Source organism: Bufo gargarizans, chromosome 4 (assembly GCF_014858855.1).
Source record: "Bufo gargarizans isolate SCDJY-AF-19 chromosome 4, ASM1485885v1, whole genome shotgun sequence".
Classification (NCBI taxonomy): Eukaryota; Metazoa; Chordata; class Amphibia; order Anura; family Bufonidae; genus Bufo; species Bufo gargarizans.
In genome coordinates this window covers 232569415-232585969 of record NC_058083.1, presented here as the reverse complement: position 1 = coordinate 232585969, position 16555 = coordinate 232569415, and the positions used below count along the sequence as shown (strand labels likewise).

At 44.6% G+C, this 16555-nt stretch overlaps 1 protein-coding gene across 1 annotated transcript in view; it reads right to left on the bottom strand.

Annotated features, from left to right (window-relative positions):
- The window catches only part of LRRC1 (leucine rich repeat containing 1), a 185284-nt gene that overhangs the window by 53361 nt on the left and 115368 nt on the right, over positions 1–16555 (bottom strand). The window lies entirely within an intron of this gene.

The window sequence follows — 16555 nt, the reverse complement described above, 5'->3', positions numbered from 1 at the left end:
GCGCAGGCGCGAGAATTCGGCTGAGATTGGGAGCAGTAGGCTGTCAATCTAGAGGAGAGGGCCAGGCTGGAGCGCGCTGGGCGGCAGAAATAGTGAGTAGACGGCGCCTCTAGGTGCTGAAAAGACGCCCCCATAGCACCCAGAGGCTCATTGGCATATTAATAAAACTACGTTTTTAAGCTCATCCGCTCCAGACAAAAGGCAATACAAACATGGTTAGGTACAGCAGACACTAGCAGATGGCTAGTGTCAGACAGCTAAATAGGTGAAAATCTGGTGGTAGAAACCCTTTAAGCAGCCTTACAGGTGGCAATCATGAAGAGGAGCGTTCCCTATGATAATTGCCCCAATCATTGGATGGTGTTTAGGGGCCTTAAGTCCTAATGCACAAAAAGACCAATGTTAAACCTAGTCTTATGGCCCCCACACACAAGAATATTCGGCCGACAGTGTAATGTCTGTGAGGAGCTCCCGGTCCACATCCAAACCGCAGAAAATGTGGATCGGATGCGGCCAAAAAAAGTATATACGTTCATGTGCATGGGCTCTTCAGCTGTACTAAACGTATGTTTATAAGCGTTGTGAAGGAGTCGGGAGAGATAGCCATCAATCGTTTGGCCAACAGTTATTGAATGTGTATGGCTGCCTTTACAAATAGTATAGAGAGGTATAGAGGTAGTCATCTGAAGTACAATACATATCCTACTACAATCAAGTTAATAAACGAAAATATCAGCACTGTTCTATCACTGATCATACATGGGAATGTCCATAAGATACTGCAACTATTGGAAAATGGTTTGAAGAATAGATACATATAAATGGGATTTAACTCCATCTGCTCTCCTGTTTTAGTAAATAAAAGGTATTCACCAAAATATAACCATTCTGAGGCACTTTTTATAACTATGCGTCGTACCATTCCTTTGTTATTCCACCTAGAAATGTGTGCATAAACTGACAACCTGGTGTTATCATTTAAGGCTACTTTCACACTAGCGTTCGGGCGGACCCGTTCTGAACGGATCCGCTCATAATAATGCAGACGGAGGCTCCGTTCAGAACGGATCCGTCTGCATTATTTTAGCATATAAAAGCTAAGTGTGAAAATAGCCTCGTACGGATCCGTCCAGACTTTCAATGTAAAGTCAATGGGGGACGGATCCGCCTGAAGATTGAGCCACAGGGTGACATCTTCAAACGGATCCGTCCCCATTGACTTACATTGTAAGTCTGGACGGATCCGCACGGATCCGCACTGATCCGCACTGATCCGCACGGCCAGGCGGACACCCGAACGCTGCAAGCAGCGTTCAGCTGTCCGCCTGTCCGTGCGGAGGCGAGCGGAGCGGAGGCTGAACGCCGCCAGACTGATGCAGTCTGAGCGGATCCGCTCCATTCAGACTGCATCAGGGCTGGACGGCTGCGTTCGGGTCCACTCGTGAGCCCCTTCAAACGGAGCTCATGAGCGGACCAGCGAACGCTAGTGTGAAAGGAGCCTAAGGGCTGTGCCCCTGCACAATCTCAAATTGTCCAATCAGTGCTCACAGTACCAGACTGTGGGGGGTTACACCTGTTTGACAAACAGGTGCCAATTTACTCATACATTTCTAAGAGGAACAAGAGAGGAATGGCACAATGCAGAATTATAAGAAAAGATATTCCAGAATCAGCTGTTTCCATGCAAATCAACATCTATTACACACTATAGCCCATAGGTGATCTTATAAAAAAAAAAAAAAAAAGCACTGCGGAATATGTTGGCGCTATATAAAAGATAATAATCATACACCAGATACTTTAGTACTTTAGTATTTAAGTCCAAATCACTACAATAGTAAGGAAGCATTGAAACTAGCCCAGGGTGTGCCCAGAGCCAAGCTGAAAATGACAACATCCTTCATGACTACGTGTTTAAAGGAAATTCAACAGGCCGTACAGAAAAACCTGTCACCCCACATAAATGGTAAACAAGCACATGACTTACATAATGTGTCCTCACTAGAAAGTACCAACATGTCCATAATACAGCATACTTCTACATGGCAATCAGTGCAATCAATTAATCAAGACTAGTTAAGGTCACTTACTATTAAATTAATTTTAAAATACTTTTTTTTTTAAAATATTTGATATTGATTTTGAAATGGCATTCATCATGTACAGAAGGTTAAAGGATAACCGTCATATTTTATTTATCTTTTGCTAAAAAAAAAGTGTAGGGCAAGTGATAGGCAACAGTTTTGCAATAGACTTCATTTAGCCCAAACGTTTATTTTTGGTAGAAAACTGGGGCTGAAATGGCCCTTAGCAGCACTCAAAAGAGCGTTGCTAAGGGCCATCCATTTCCGATTAGAAAAGAAGGGATGTGCAGCCAGACGTTGTGCTTCTGCCTCGTGCTTCACTAGGAGACAGAAGGCTGGGCACAGGAGTCTTAGGAGTTAAAATTACATTTATATTCCCCCTTTCTATGCAATCTAATGCTCCGTTACATTCACTGACCTGCGATAATTCATGAAGCAGCAGCCGGCTCACTGGGCACAGTGCTTCTACTTCCGGCGGCTGATTCAAAATTTTATTACATGACACGGAGGCTCCTATTGCCATCTCTTTACTGAATCAACCAATAGCAGCAAAGAAAACATATCCATTAAAAGTAACCATGGTGACAAGTCCCTCCCTTATGTGACCCAGTATAATAGTCCTGGTCCCTCTAGACCAGTGATGGCGAACCTATGGCACGGGTGCCAGAGGCGGCACTCAGAGCCCTCTCTGTGGGCACCCACACTGTGAAAAAAAGTCTATGGTGTACCAATATGCCTTAGACTTTTCCTGCCATTTATCAGCGCAGGGTGCACTATGAACAGCACAGGCAGGGCACTGAATGTAGGCAGGCTTTAATAGCTAAATGATAAAGTACATGGAATATATACTATATTGAACTATAGTATTCAGGTTAAATTGCCGTGTCGGCACTTTACGATAAATAAGTGGGTTTTGGGTTGCAGTTTGGGCACTCGGCCTCTAAAAGGTTCGACATCACTGCTCTAGACTCTTCCTCTTTCTTTGCTGCTGCCACCCAGTACTCCTTTATGTGTGGAATTGTATTTTGCATCTTTGCCAGGCTAATCCTTTTGCCTATTCCTTTACGTGTGGAATTGTGCTTTTGGTTTGACCGCAGTTTTCCTTACCAAGTTAATCCTTTTTTAGATATTTATATATATATTCTAGGTCTATCCCCTGTATATATATTCTAGCAGCGGCGTTCGCTTCTTAGTCTCTGCCTCTTCTTTAGGCTTCAGGGCTTAATTTCCTTCCCTCCCCCCCCCCCCCCCATCCTCCCATTTTTATCCATTACCTGTTCCTCCTTAATCTTGTCCTCTTCACTTACTTTCTGCGCCTACTGCAGTGCGGCCATCCCTTCATCCTCATAGCGACGAGATTCTTCTGCTCCCGCCCGCCGCTTCTCACAGCGGCAGCCGAAGTCTTGCGAGATTTCAGCCGCCATCTTCCATAGCGCTCTGGCTTCTGTCGTGCTTCTGACCCGGCCCCAGGAGACTCTGGTCAGTTAGACAGGCTTTCCTGTCCATACCTGCTAGCTTTAGGGCATTTAGGGGTATTCGCTCTTGGGAGCAGTGTTCTCTTCAGCATACCCATCATTTTAGGGTCATGCTTCCCAATTTAGCCTGGGTGATTACCCAGAGTCAGTAAAGATGTCGGAAGATAATCTGCCCAATGCCCATTAACCCCCCAATTCCTGAAGACATGGAAGATCGCCCCCATGCCCAGGATTCAGGCTCCATAATGGATGATGCACAGACATTGGCAATTGAAGCGGCTATGGGATCTATGCCCACAGCCTTATCCCATTCCATTTCTGAGGCAATTATGTCCCATCCATCCTCATCCAGGACCCAAGGCCGCCCCCGGCCTCTGTGTTCTCACACAACTACCTCTGAACTACAAGCTTCCAGAAATAAGGTAGTTGGTGTGAAGTCTTCCACCTAAGATGGCACGCCTCGTTCGTGCAAGAGCCTATGCCCGCCAGGCAGAAAAGGAGAGGCAGTGGAAATGCGCCAGAGCGCAACATGATACTGATTCTGAGTCCGATCTCTGACAAAAACTATAGATAGTTCATAGGAGGAACTAGAAATGAAGGAGGCGGACCCACGTGGGCCATCTTTCTCTCCGGCCAAGAGGTCTTGAATCGGCCTTAAAGGCCTGCCAAGATAAACTCTTAGACATTCTAGGTCCATTGACCAAGATTTTTGAAATGGCTGAATCCGCCAGGGCCCAAAATACATTGGTGGACCCAGAGGAGCTCCGTGGTTGGCTTCAGCGGCGCTGTATGCATTACAGGTAATGTCAACACTTCCCTCTCTATGGAGAGAAGGAAGGCGATACTTTTTAAAATTGAACTCAAGCTATCCAATTTGGCTTTAACAGAGGCAGGTAAGGACGCCCAGGGCCTCCTTTTCAGGGTCTCTTTTATAAAAGACCTTAGTCGTTTTGTGGGTGCTTTCACCGCCCTAGACAAGGCTGAATCATCCATGAGACAAGTCTTTCAGGGGCGGGTCTCCACCAGGGCCAGCAGCTCTAGGGGCAGTCTGTCCGGCCTGCTTACCAGACCCGTGGCGCGGGTCGAGGCTCCTTCTCTTACAGAGCTTTCAACCAGAAATCCAGACAGCCTCCGGCCTTCTTCCCCACCCGTGGTTCTTCATGGCGATCCCGAGGAGCCAGAGGATCCTCATCTTCCAGACCCCCATTCGGTAAGTCTACCTCCTCCGTTGTTTTCTTAAGCCACTGGGGTAGGGGGCAGACGCCGACATTTTTTCCCCCATGTCTGGTCAGCGATCACGTCGGATCCGTGGGTTCTCTCTACTGTACACGGTTTCCACATAGAACACGCAAGTTCTCCGATCCACATCCCACCCAGTGGTCCTTCCCGGCCCAAAGCAGCGCCTTCTACACAGGGAATTGATGGCACTTTTTCGAAAATGTGCAATAGAGCGGGATCCTCAGCAATATCTTTCTAGTGGCCAAGAAAGGTGGTCAGATGCGACCGATGATCAATCTACGGGCGCTAAATTCTTTCGTTCGTTATCGCCACTTCAAAATAGAGGGCATTGACCTCCTCAGGGACATGCTACTCCACAACGATTGAGTGGTCAAATTGGACCTAAAGGATGCCTATCTGACTGAACCGATATCAGAACCATCCAGGGATCTGCTTTGTTTCCTATGGAAGACAGAGAGGTGGAGGTTCACATGTCTCCATTTCGGTCTGTCTTCGGCACCTTGGTGCTTCACCAAGCTGTTACGCCCAGTCATGTCCTGCCTCCGCAGTCGAGGGATTTGTCTGATTATTTATCTGGACGATATCCTTCTCATGACCCAGGACCGATCGATCCTTCTGAGACATTTGAGCTGGACAATGGACCTTTTGTCTCACCTGGGCTTCCTCCTCAATCTGACGAAGTCTTACTTAGTACCGTCCCGATCCATGGAATTCTTAGGGTTCACGATCGACTCTACCACAGAGACACTCAGTCTTCCGCCTTCCAAGGTCCATGTTATATGCAAGGAACTCAGTCACACTCTTTCTCTTCCTCAGATTTTGTTACGTCACTTGGCTCGCATCATAGGTCTTCTCTCCTCCTCGATACAGGCAGTTTTTCCGGCCCCTTTACACTACAGAGCCATGCAGCGTCTCAAGATCGCCGACATTCACTCGGGTGCATCCTATGCAGACTTTATCTCATTGGATACAGAGACTAGGGACGAGTTGACGTGGTGGATGCACAACTTGACGGCCTGGAACGGCAAGGTGATTTTCGGTCCTCGTCCGGATTTCACGGTGGAGTCGGACGCCAGCCTGCTAGGTTGGGGCACCAATTGCAACGGAGTGACCACCTGGGGACGCTGGTCCACGCAGAAGTCCGGTCTACACATCAACTTTTTGGAACTCCTGAGGGGGTGGGGGACACATTCGACTGCGTTGTCCCATCTGGCGAAGGATTTCTGGAATTTTGTCTGGCCAGAGACATCACCGTGGTAGCGGAGTATCTTCCTGGCCTTCACAACACTCACGCGGACTGGAGTTCTCGTTTTCTTTCCGACACCATCGATTGGAAATTAAACGTAGGGGTGGGCGATATGGCCTAAAATCTATATTGCTATATAATTTTAATTTAAGCATGTTCGATATATATCGCAATATATTGTTTTCTATATTTTTTTTGGGGGGGGGGGTCTAAATATATATATTTTTTTTAATAACCATTTTTTAATAACCATTAGCCTATTAGGGCTCTATTAGGGTGAATAGGACTTTACGCTCTGCCTGCTGTCCTGTGCTTTGTGCACACAACAGCAGGGAGCTGACCATGGCAGCCAGCCTCTGATCCTCCCCCCAGCCTCTCATCCGCCCCCCAGCCTCTCCCTCTTATCAACCCCCTCTGGTAACTCAAACCCCCCCTCCCTCCCCAGTATTAATCATTGGTGGCAGTGGGCAGTGCGGCCCCCCTCCTTCCCCAGTATTGATCATTGGTGGCAGGGCCCCCTTCCCCCCCACATCATTGGTGGCAGCAGCAGTTGCGATCGGAGTCCCAGCAGTGTAATGCTGGGGCTCCGATCGGTTACCATGGCAGCCAAGACGCTACTGAAGTCCTGGCTGCCATGGTATGTGCGGCGCATTGCTAATGCTTATAGCTCACGTGTGCCGTGGCCGCCCCTCCTGTCTGTGCGGTGCATTGCTAATGCTTATAGCATTAGCAATGCGCTGCACAGACCTATGAAAAGAAGGAGCGCCCGGCGGCCACGGCACACGTGAGCTATAAGCATTAGCAATGCGCCGCACGGACAGAAGAAGGAGCGCCCGACGGCCACGGCGTACGTGAGTATAATGCTGCTCACTGAAATACCATGGCAGCCAGGACTTCAGTAGCGTCTTGGCTGCCATGGTAACCGATCGGAGCCCCAGCATTACACTGCTGGGACTCCGATCGGAACTGGCGCTCCGTGGTCATATCGCAGTCCAGCGATATGCACAAAATCCATATCATGGCACAAATTTATATCGCATATCACCTATACCGCCCACCCCTAATTAGACGTGACTTTTTTTCTACCATATCATTTCTGTGGGGACTGTTTTATATAGATCTCTTCACGTCCCGTTTGAACACCCAGCTTCCCAGATTCTACAGCTGGTGCCCGGACCCAGACACAGTCAACGTTTTTCTTCAGGACTGGGCTGGCCATCTCATGTATGCGTTTCCCCCATTCGCTATGATTCCTCGAGTTTTAGCCCAGGTCCACCAGCAGAGGGCCAAACTGGTCTTGTTAGTCCCTCCTTTTTGGACCACTCAGTCATGGTTTCCCCAGTTGCTGGAATGCTTAGTCCAGTATCCGCTCCTTCTCCCAGTCTTCCCAGACCTCTTACTAGGCCCGTCGGGTCTCTCTCGTTCTAGAAGAGACTCTGCTGCTCTTAACCTGCAGGGTTTCGGGGAATCCTGGGGCGTTCCGGGAGTTTAGAACTCAACTAGAAGCCTTTTGGAGCAAGCATGGGCTCCCGACACCAGACACTCCTATCGGGCAGCCTGGAAATCTTGGGCTGACTGGTGCTTTCCTAGGCACGTGGATCCCGTTTCAGCGCCTGTAACTGAGATCCTTCAGTTTTTCACCTCATTTGAGGACGGGAAAGCATATCGCACAATCAATTTGTTTAGGTCAGCCATCTCGTCCTCTCACCAAGGGTTTGATGGGTGCCCCGCGGGTCAGCATCCTTTGGTGTGTCGCCTCCTTCGAGGCTCCCGTCTTTCTCGACCACCTAGACCCCGTTTTTCCACTACCTGGGACGCTTCTTCGGTCTGGTCTTTGTTTTTCATCTTGGCCATCGAACTCAGACCTTTCCTTACGGCAACTTTCGGCTAAGTTGGTCTCATTTTTCTGCTTGATCTCTTGCAAGAGTCTCGGACATCTGAGCTTTGGACTATGACGCGCTGTCCTTTATCCCAGAGGGCGTTGTGTTCAATATTTTGTGTCGTACCAAAACCAACTTTCGTTGGTGTCGTACCCCAGTTTCCCTGATGTTCCGACTCTCTGCCCTGTCGTCTGTCTGCGGTAGTATGAGTCTCGCACATCTCCGCATCGCTCCTTAATGTGTCCTCAGCTCTTCCTCTCGTACAGTCGTCCCTTTGCTCCTGTCACCAGCATCACTCTGGACAGATGGGTAAAGTAGACTATGACCTTAGCGGGAGTGGATTCTTCATTTTTCACTGCGCACTCCAAAAGAGGGGCTTCCGAGACCTCTATGGCAGTTGCAGGAGCGCGGTTGGAAGACATTATGCGTTTGGCTGATTGGTCCAGAGTTTCCACTTTTCGTGAGTTCTATTTTCGTCCCCCTACTCATGCTTTTTCCTCCGTTGAGTCAGCTTTAAACTCGCAATAGGAGCCTCCTTGTCATGTAATAAAATTGCATGATTTTCCTAACTTGTGATGTAACGTCATGATTTTATTAAGGACACGGAGACGAGTATTGTCCCCCCTGGTTTCTTCCCTTCCCCTTTTTTCTGCACGCTTTACCTATGTTCTTGCATGTTATTTATAATCGTACTGCCTATTTATTCTTCAGCAGGTTGCCTGTCCTTTGTATGCAGTTTGTGCAGTTTTGTACATTATCTATGCTCCTAACAGTAATGCATGCCTGTTTGCTCCTTTTCTTCTGTGTTCACAGGATGAAGGGTCACCATCATAAGGAGCCTGAAATCGGGAGTTGTGTTTTTTTTCTCCAGCTTCGTTCTTCAATTTCGAAAGTTCATGTTCCGTTGAGGTTACATCGCAGTTCATCTTCGGTTAGAGATTGGTTCTTATCCGTTCAACAGTCCCGAAGAGGTGTAATCTTCAAAGAAAGAGGAAGAGTCTAGGGCAGTGATGGCGGACCTTTCACAGACCGAGTGCCCAAACTGCAACCCAAAACCCACTTATTTATCTCAAAGTGCCAACACAACAATTTAACCTGAATACTACAGTCCAATAGAGTATATCTTCCATGTACTTTATCATTCAGCTATAATAGCTTGCCTGCATTCAATGTGCTGCCTGTGCTGTTCATAGTGCGTTCTGCTCTGATGAATGGCAGGAAATGTCTAAGGCCTATTGGTACACCATAACCTTTTTTGCGGGTGCCCACAAGAGGGCTATGAGTGCCGCCTCTAGCACCCGTGCCATAAGTTCGCCACCACTGGTCTAGAGGGACCAGGACTATTATACTGGGTGACATAAGGGAGGGACTTGTCACCATCGTTACTTGTAATGGATAGGTTTTCTTTGCTGCTATTGGTTGATTCAGTAAAGAAAGAGCTAGCAATAGAAGCCTCCGTGTCCTTAATAAAATAATGGCTTTAGGTCACAAGTGAGGAAAATCATGCAATTATTATCACAGGTCAGTGAATGTAACGGAGCATTAGATTGCATAGAAAGGGGGAATATAAATGATATTTTAACTCCTAAGACTCCTGTGCCCAGCCTTCTGTCTCCCAGGGAAGCATGAGGCAGAAGCACAACGTCTTTTCTAATCGGAGACGGATGGCGCTTAGCAAAGCTCTTTTGAAGAGTGCTGCTAAGGGCCATTTCAGCCCCAGTTTTCTACCAAAAATAAACGTTTTGGCTAAATAAAGTCTATTGCAAAATTGTTACCTATAACTTGCCCTACACCTTAACAAAAAAAAAAAAATTTAATCTGACAGTTATCCTTTAATAGAAGGCACTTACTAATGAATTGTGATAATCCATATTGCTTCCTTTGCTGGCTGGATTCATTTTTCTATCACATCATACACTGCTTGTATCCAGGAGTTATGATCACCCTGCAATCCAGGAAAAAGCTCCAGACTATGTGCGCTCTCGCAATGCTGGCCACCAAAGAGGCTGACACCTTGTTATTTATTATTTTGTAGCCTACGAAAGCCTTAGAAAAATACATAGCGACTATTTTAACCCCTTCACACATTTGGAAGTAATTGTACATCCAAATCGCAAGTATTTTACTGCATTTGGACGTACAGTCACGTCCAATCTACTTACCAGGGTTGTGACACTATAAAGCTCTCTGAGAGCTGAGACACCAGGGAAGCCAGCAAGGGACCAATCAGACTAACCAATTCAGAAAGAAAATGACGGTGTTAGGTTGTTAGGGGTTAAGAGGGAGCTCCCTCTAATTTCTATCGGGCAGCCGCTGCTGCGATGGCAGCGGACCCGTGGTTTCCATGGAAACCGAATGCCTTACAAAGGCTTCCAGGCTGCCATGTACCTAGGGTCTGATCAGACGCTGAGGGTCTGATTAGCCTTAGTGTAGCACTGACTATACAGTGCATTGCAATAGATGACTATTGCAATGCACTGTATATTCATAAGGCCCACTGGATCTTCAAGATCCAAATATGGGTCTTTATTATAAAAAAAAATATATAAAAATAAATAAAAATGGTTTTATCTCCAATCCCTCATTTATATTTTATTTAAAAAATGAAAGAGTAAAAAAGAAATACACAATTGGTATTGCCGGGTGCATAACGACCCGATCTATAAAAGTATCACGTTACTAATCCCGCGCGGTGAACGCCGTAAAACATTAATGGAAAAAACAATGATTGAATTGCTGTTTTTGCCACCTCACCTCAAGTGATCAAAAAGACATATGTACCAGAAAACGATACCATTAAAAACTACAGCCCGTCCCGCAAAAAACAAGCCCCCACACAGCTACATTGGTGAAAGAAAAAAAAAAAAAAAAAAAGTTAGGGACTTTAGTATATGACGATGCAAAATATCATTATATTATATTTATAGTATCCCCATAACCGTATCAACCCACAGAATAAAATAATCATATTTACCGCAAGAGGAACCATGTAAAAAAAAAAAAAAAAAAAAAATTGAAAACACTGACAGAATTGCCATTCTTACTCACTTCACCTTCACAAAAAAAAAAAAGTTATAAAAAAGTTATAAAAAGTAATCAAAAAGACATTGGTACCCCTAAATGATACCAACAAAAACTTAAGCCTATCCTGCAAAAAAAACAAGCCCCCAAAGAGCTACATTGCTGAAATCGGTGCTGCCGTGCCCCCAAAGAGCGGTTTATGACCATATACATGGTGCTGCCGTATTCTTGGGGGGGGTGGGGGGGAAAAAAAAAAAAAGAACAAATTGTGGGGTGCATTTTCTCCTGTTACCCCTTGTGAAAATAAAAAAAATTGGGGCTAAAGCAACATTATATTGGAAATAAAAGTTCATTTTTCATCTTCACCAACATGTGTTTCTACATTCTTTGAAATGCTTGTTGGGTCAAAACATTCACTTTACCCCTAGATTTATTCCTTGATGGGTGTAGTTTCCAAAACGGGGTAACTTTTTGGGGTTTTTCTCCTACGGGTACCTCAGGGTCCCTTGAAATGTGAAAACCATTCCAGCAAAATCTGCCCTCCGTTAATATTGTGCTACTTTCCGTCTGTGCCCTGTTGTGTGCCCTTACAGCGGTTTACCACCACATCTGCACATAAAAAAAATATGAAATTTTTACATTTGCCCTTCTTTTTTCTTTAATTACTGTGGAAAACCTATAGGGTTAACACAGTTTGAAAAATCAGTTTTGAATAACTTGAGGGGTGTAGTTTCTAAAACGGGGTAATTTATGGGTGGTTTCTACTATGTAAGTCCACAAAGTAACTTCATAACTGAACTGGTCCTTAAAAAAGTAGTTTTTTGCAGTTTTCTTAAAAAAAAATAAAAAAAATAATAATAATTTGCTTCTAAACTTCTAAGCCTTCTAACTTCCTGAAAAAATTAAATGACATTTACAAAATGATGCAAACAAAGTAGACATATGGGGAATGTTGCGTAATAACTATTTTATGAAGTATCACTATCTGTCTTAAAAACGGAGAAATTAATTTTGAAAATAGCAAATTTTTCCAAATTTTATGCAAATATTTGATTTTTTTATGCATAAAGGTAAAACACAACTCATATTTACCACTAACATGAAGTAAGATGTGTCACGAGAAAACCGTCTAAGAATGGCTTGGATAAGTAAAAGCGTTTCAATGTTATTACTAGATAAACTGACATGTGTCAGATTTGAAAAATGAGGCTCCGGCATTTGGTCCAAACTGGCTGTCGCTTGAATGGGTTAAATCACCCCGACTGTCCATTCAGTGTATCTAAAGGAGCTCAATAGTCCATGTATAGCTTGACAAGTGTAATGTGATCCAATAAAGATTTCTTTGTTATAGAACTTCCCTGTTTGTCAATCGAGTAACAGTTTAAATTGCGTAATAAAAAACACTTATTAATGCCAAGAATGTTATTCTGGGGAGCAAAAAGGGCACCAAAGGCCCTAAGTTGGTCTGAAATGTATGTAGATTGGGAGAAGCTTGATCTCTTTGCATTGTAAAAGAACAGGCTCGGCCATGTGCTGGGGCATGGATACAGTCTATGAAGAAGCTGCATCGTGCTGAATAATGTAATACAGGAAATCAAGCTGAGTAACAAAAACTCTGGAGTTCTTGGCTGGACAGCTATGGTATATAATGGAGTATATGGTCTCACTTTCCAATCAGGATGAGAGGGGGCATATGGGATTCATCATGACAGATGAATCGTCACTGGCCCAAGAAAAGCTGGAGAGGGCTGTGGCGCTACTGCAAGCACTTCTGCCTTCTCAAACAGCTAATCAGCAGGGGCCCTGGGTGTTGGACCCCACCAATCAGATCCCGAGGATAGGGTAAACTGATTATTTGTGACTGAACCCATGTGGAGCCGTGTGGTATTAACAACAACCAGTTGGAATGTGGTTTTCTCACAAGGGATCTGATTTATTACCATGCCCTGATGTATTGAGAGCTAGTGTATTATTTGCCCTCCAATACCAAACTGAATGGGTGCTTTTTGAGTCTTGCTTTGAGTGCGTTCAATGAAGATATCTGTGTGATTGATGGGGTAATGTGTTCCAGAGAGTAGGGGCTGCATGACAGAACACTGGCTCTAAAAAGGTTTTAAAGGGGGGTGTCAGAGTTCTGTAAAAATGTTGTCAAAAGCATGAAAATCATGAAAAAAAAAAAAAAGGAAAAAGAAAAAAAAAAACTCATACTCCATTTTATCACCCTCACTACATCCATCACCACTCATATGCCTTCCTCTGATCTTTCTTAATTTGGCTATAGCAGTGAAGTTCCTGTAGACACGTGACCACTGCAGCCAATCACTGGTGTAATACATCGCACAAGTCTGATGAGGCCAGAGTGTGTAAATGGGCTGAAGCTGATTAAACAGACTAGAAAGAGGCATGCAAGCAGCATCGCTGGAAGCAGTGGGTTGAAATGGGCGAGTAAGGGTATATTTTACGTCACTGCAGTGCCTGCCTTTTCATAACTCTGACAACCCCTTTAAGGGTCCATTCACACGTCCACAAAATGGGTCCGCATCCGTTCTGCAATTATGCGGAACAGGTGCGGACCCATTCATTTTCAATGGGACCGGAATGTGCTGTCCGCATCTGCATTTTTGGATCCGCATTTGCGGATCCGCACTTCCGCATGCGTGCTTCCGTTTCCGCAAAAAATAGAACATGTCCTATTCTTGCCCGCAATTGCAGACAAGATTAGGCATTTTCCATTATAGTGCCGGCAATGTGCGGTCCGCAAATTGCGGAATGCACATTGCCAGTGTCCGTGTTTTGCGGACGTGTAAATGGACCCTAGAAGGTGGTTCCTGGATATGGGTAGTTTTATTCATGCAAGTTAATATGAGAGTACTGCGAGGCATGAGGGGATTCAGTAGCACTTTTAAGTTACTGGGATCAGTTTATATGGCTTTAAAGGTCAGCAAATTTAAGAACTTATTCTCCATTTTATAAGCAGCCAGTGCACTCAAGGATTGGTGTCATGGGTGCATGCGCAAGTTGTTTGGTTCTTAACCTAACTGCAGCACCTTTTACGTACTCATGGTAGAGTACTTCCCTGTCTGGGAGTTCTTCATACGAAGCATTACTGGAGTGAAGCATTGACTAGCTTGAATAGATCTGTGTCATTTTTATCTTTTCCCTATGTCACCTTGCCTTACAGGTGTTATCCATTACTATAAGCTGCCCCCCACCCCCATACACCAGGCCACTCACAGGGATCCCCGCTCCCTGTGCTGCTCCTGGTCCCTGAACCACCGCTGCTGCTTCTCTAACACACTGCTGGGCGGAGGCCTCCATCCAGCAGTGTTACCGGTGACGTCACCAGCTCTGATGGGCGCGCTTTAGTGCTGCCCTAGCCATTTTACACGCTAAAGCCCCCCCTTCCCCATCAGTGCTGGTGAGATCACCGGGCTCACTGCTGGGTGGAAGTCTCCGCCTAACTCACCCTAAGGAGAGCCTGGTTTGTCACCGGATCTGCAAAAAAATGCCTTTGTTCTGTGCCATTCAGCGATTCATGAAATGCTCCGATGCTCATAACAGGGGGCTTCCTGGGTGAAATTGTGGGTATGCCCCTTTAAAATGGGCAATATGAAATTTAGCATAATCCCGTGCAGATGGCACTTCCGGGATCCCATGCCGTACATTCAACATGCGCTGTATAACATTTAATGCTGGCACAACTCTTTAAATGTCAGCTCAATCATCTATATAAATAAATGGTAGTGGGGCACTCAGTAGTATTGGGATTTTTATTATATAGGATAAAAATCTGATTAGTACAACATAAAGAGTTTTCTTTATTTTCATGACTATGAAAATTGTAGACTCACACTGAAGGCATCAAAACTATGAATTAACACATGTGGAATTATATACATAACAAAAAAGTGTGAAACAACTGAAAATATGTCATGATTTGATTACTGCTTTGCACACTCTTTGCATTCTCTTGATGAGCTTCAAGAGGTAGTCACCTGAAATGGTTTTCACTTCACAGGTGTGCCCTGTCAGGTTTAATAAGTGGGATTTCTTGCCTTATAAATGGGGTTGGGAACATCAGTTGCGTTGTGGAGGAGTCAGGTGGATACACGGCTGATAGTCCTACTGAATAGACTGTTAGAATTTGTATTATGGCAAGAAAAAAGCAGCTAAGTAAAGAAAAATGAGTGGCCATCATTACTTAAAGAAATGAAGGTCAGTCAGTCCGAAAAATTGGGAAAACTTTGAAAGTGTCCCCAAGTGCACTCACAAAAACCATTAAGTGCTACAAAGAAACTGGCTCACATGCGGACCGCCCCAGGAAAGGAAGACCAAGAGTCACCTCTGCTGCGGAGGATAAGTTCATCCGAGTCACCAGCCTCAGAAATCGCAGGTTAACAGCAGCACAGATTAGAGACCAGGTCAATGCCACACAGAGTTCTAGCAGCAGACACATCTCTAGAACAACTGTTAAGAGGAGACTGTGTGAATCAGGCCTTCATGGTAGAATATCTGCTAGGAGACCACTGCTAAGGACAGGCAACAAGCAGACGCTTTTTGAAAAGAAACTAGCACAGTTTTACCGGGAGGTCTTTAATGGACTTTGTTGCCTTCGACACGGTATACCTTCTATAGGGATCAGGATTCCGGTCTCAAGGGCTGCTGTTTTGTTTGAATTCCGCGCCAAAACTTCACACACGTGGTCTTGCGATGAGAAAGTATTGTCTGTTTAACAGAAGTTATCTTGAGTGGTTTGATATTTCATATAGTAGCGTCCATGCCTCCTCAATAGATCAATGTGCTTTCTCTAAAAATGGGCCACGGAATTCAAACAAAACAGCCCTTGAGACCAGAATCCTGATCCCTATAGAAGGTATACCGTGTCGAGGGCAACAAAGTCCATTAAAGACCTCCCGGTAAGACTGTGCTAGTTTCTTTTTAAAAAATAATCTGAATATACAGCGGGACGCCGCTATGTGCATCAAGTGAGTGGGACGCCGCTCTGTATGCTATTTACTTCTACCTGTGCTTGGAATAGACAAGTATCAGATACATTGTTTTGATACTGGGAAGAACTTTGTGTCCTTATTTTTACAAACTTTTATTATCAAACTCCATTATCGAATTTCATCATTGGACATTTATACCATTGAATATTGTGCATTATCGAACATTTTCTTTGGTCGAATATTTTCTGGTCGATTGTTCTATCGCGAACATTTTCAAATGTTGGCAGGTCTGGCAGATTGTTGGTTTTAGAGACTATTATTGATAATTGGGATTCATATTTTTGTGAACATATACAGATGTGATTTTTAATTATGAGAAAAAAAAAATATTATATATATATATATATATATATATATATATATATATATTTATATTTATTTTCTCTCATTGCTGCTATTCTATTTGAAAATATTCATTTTATTAATTTATTTATAGAATTGTACTAATCTATCTGATTGTATGCCATATAATAAAAAATCCCAATACCACTGAGAGTGCCCCACTACCATTTATTTATTACTCACTTTTTGTCAGACTGGGTGTTGTCTGCTAGTGGGAGCACCTCTAAGTGATTCCTCATGACCCGAGTGTGACATAATT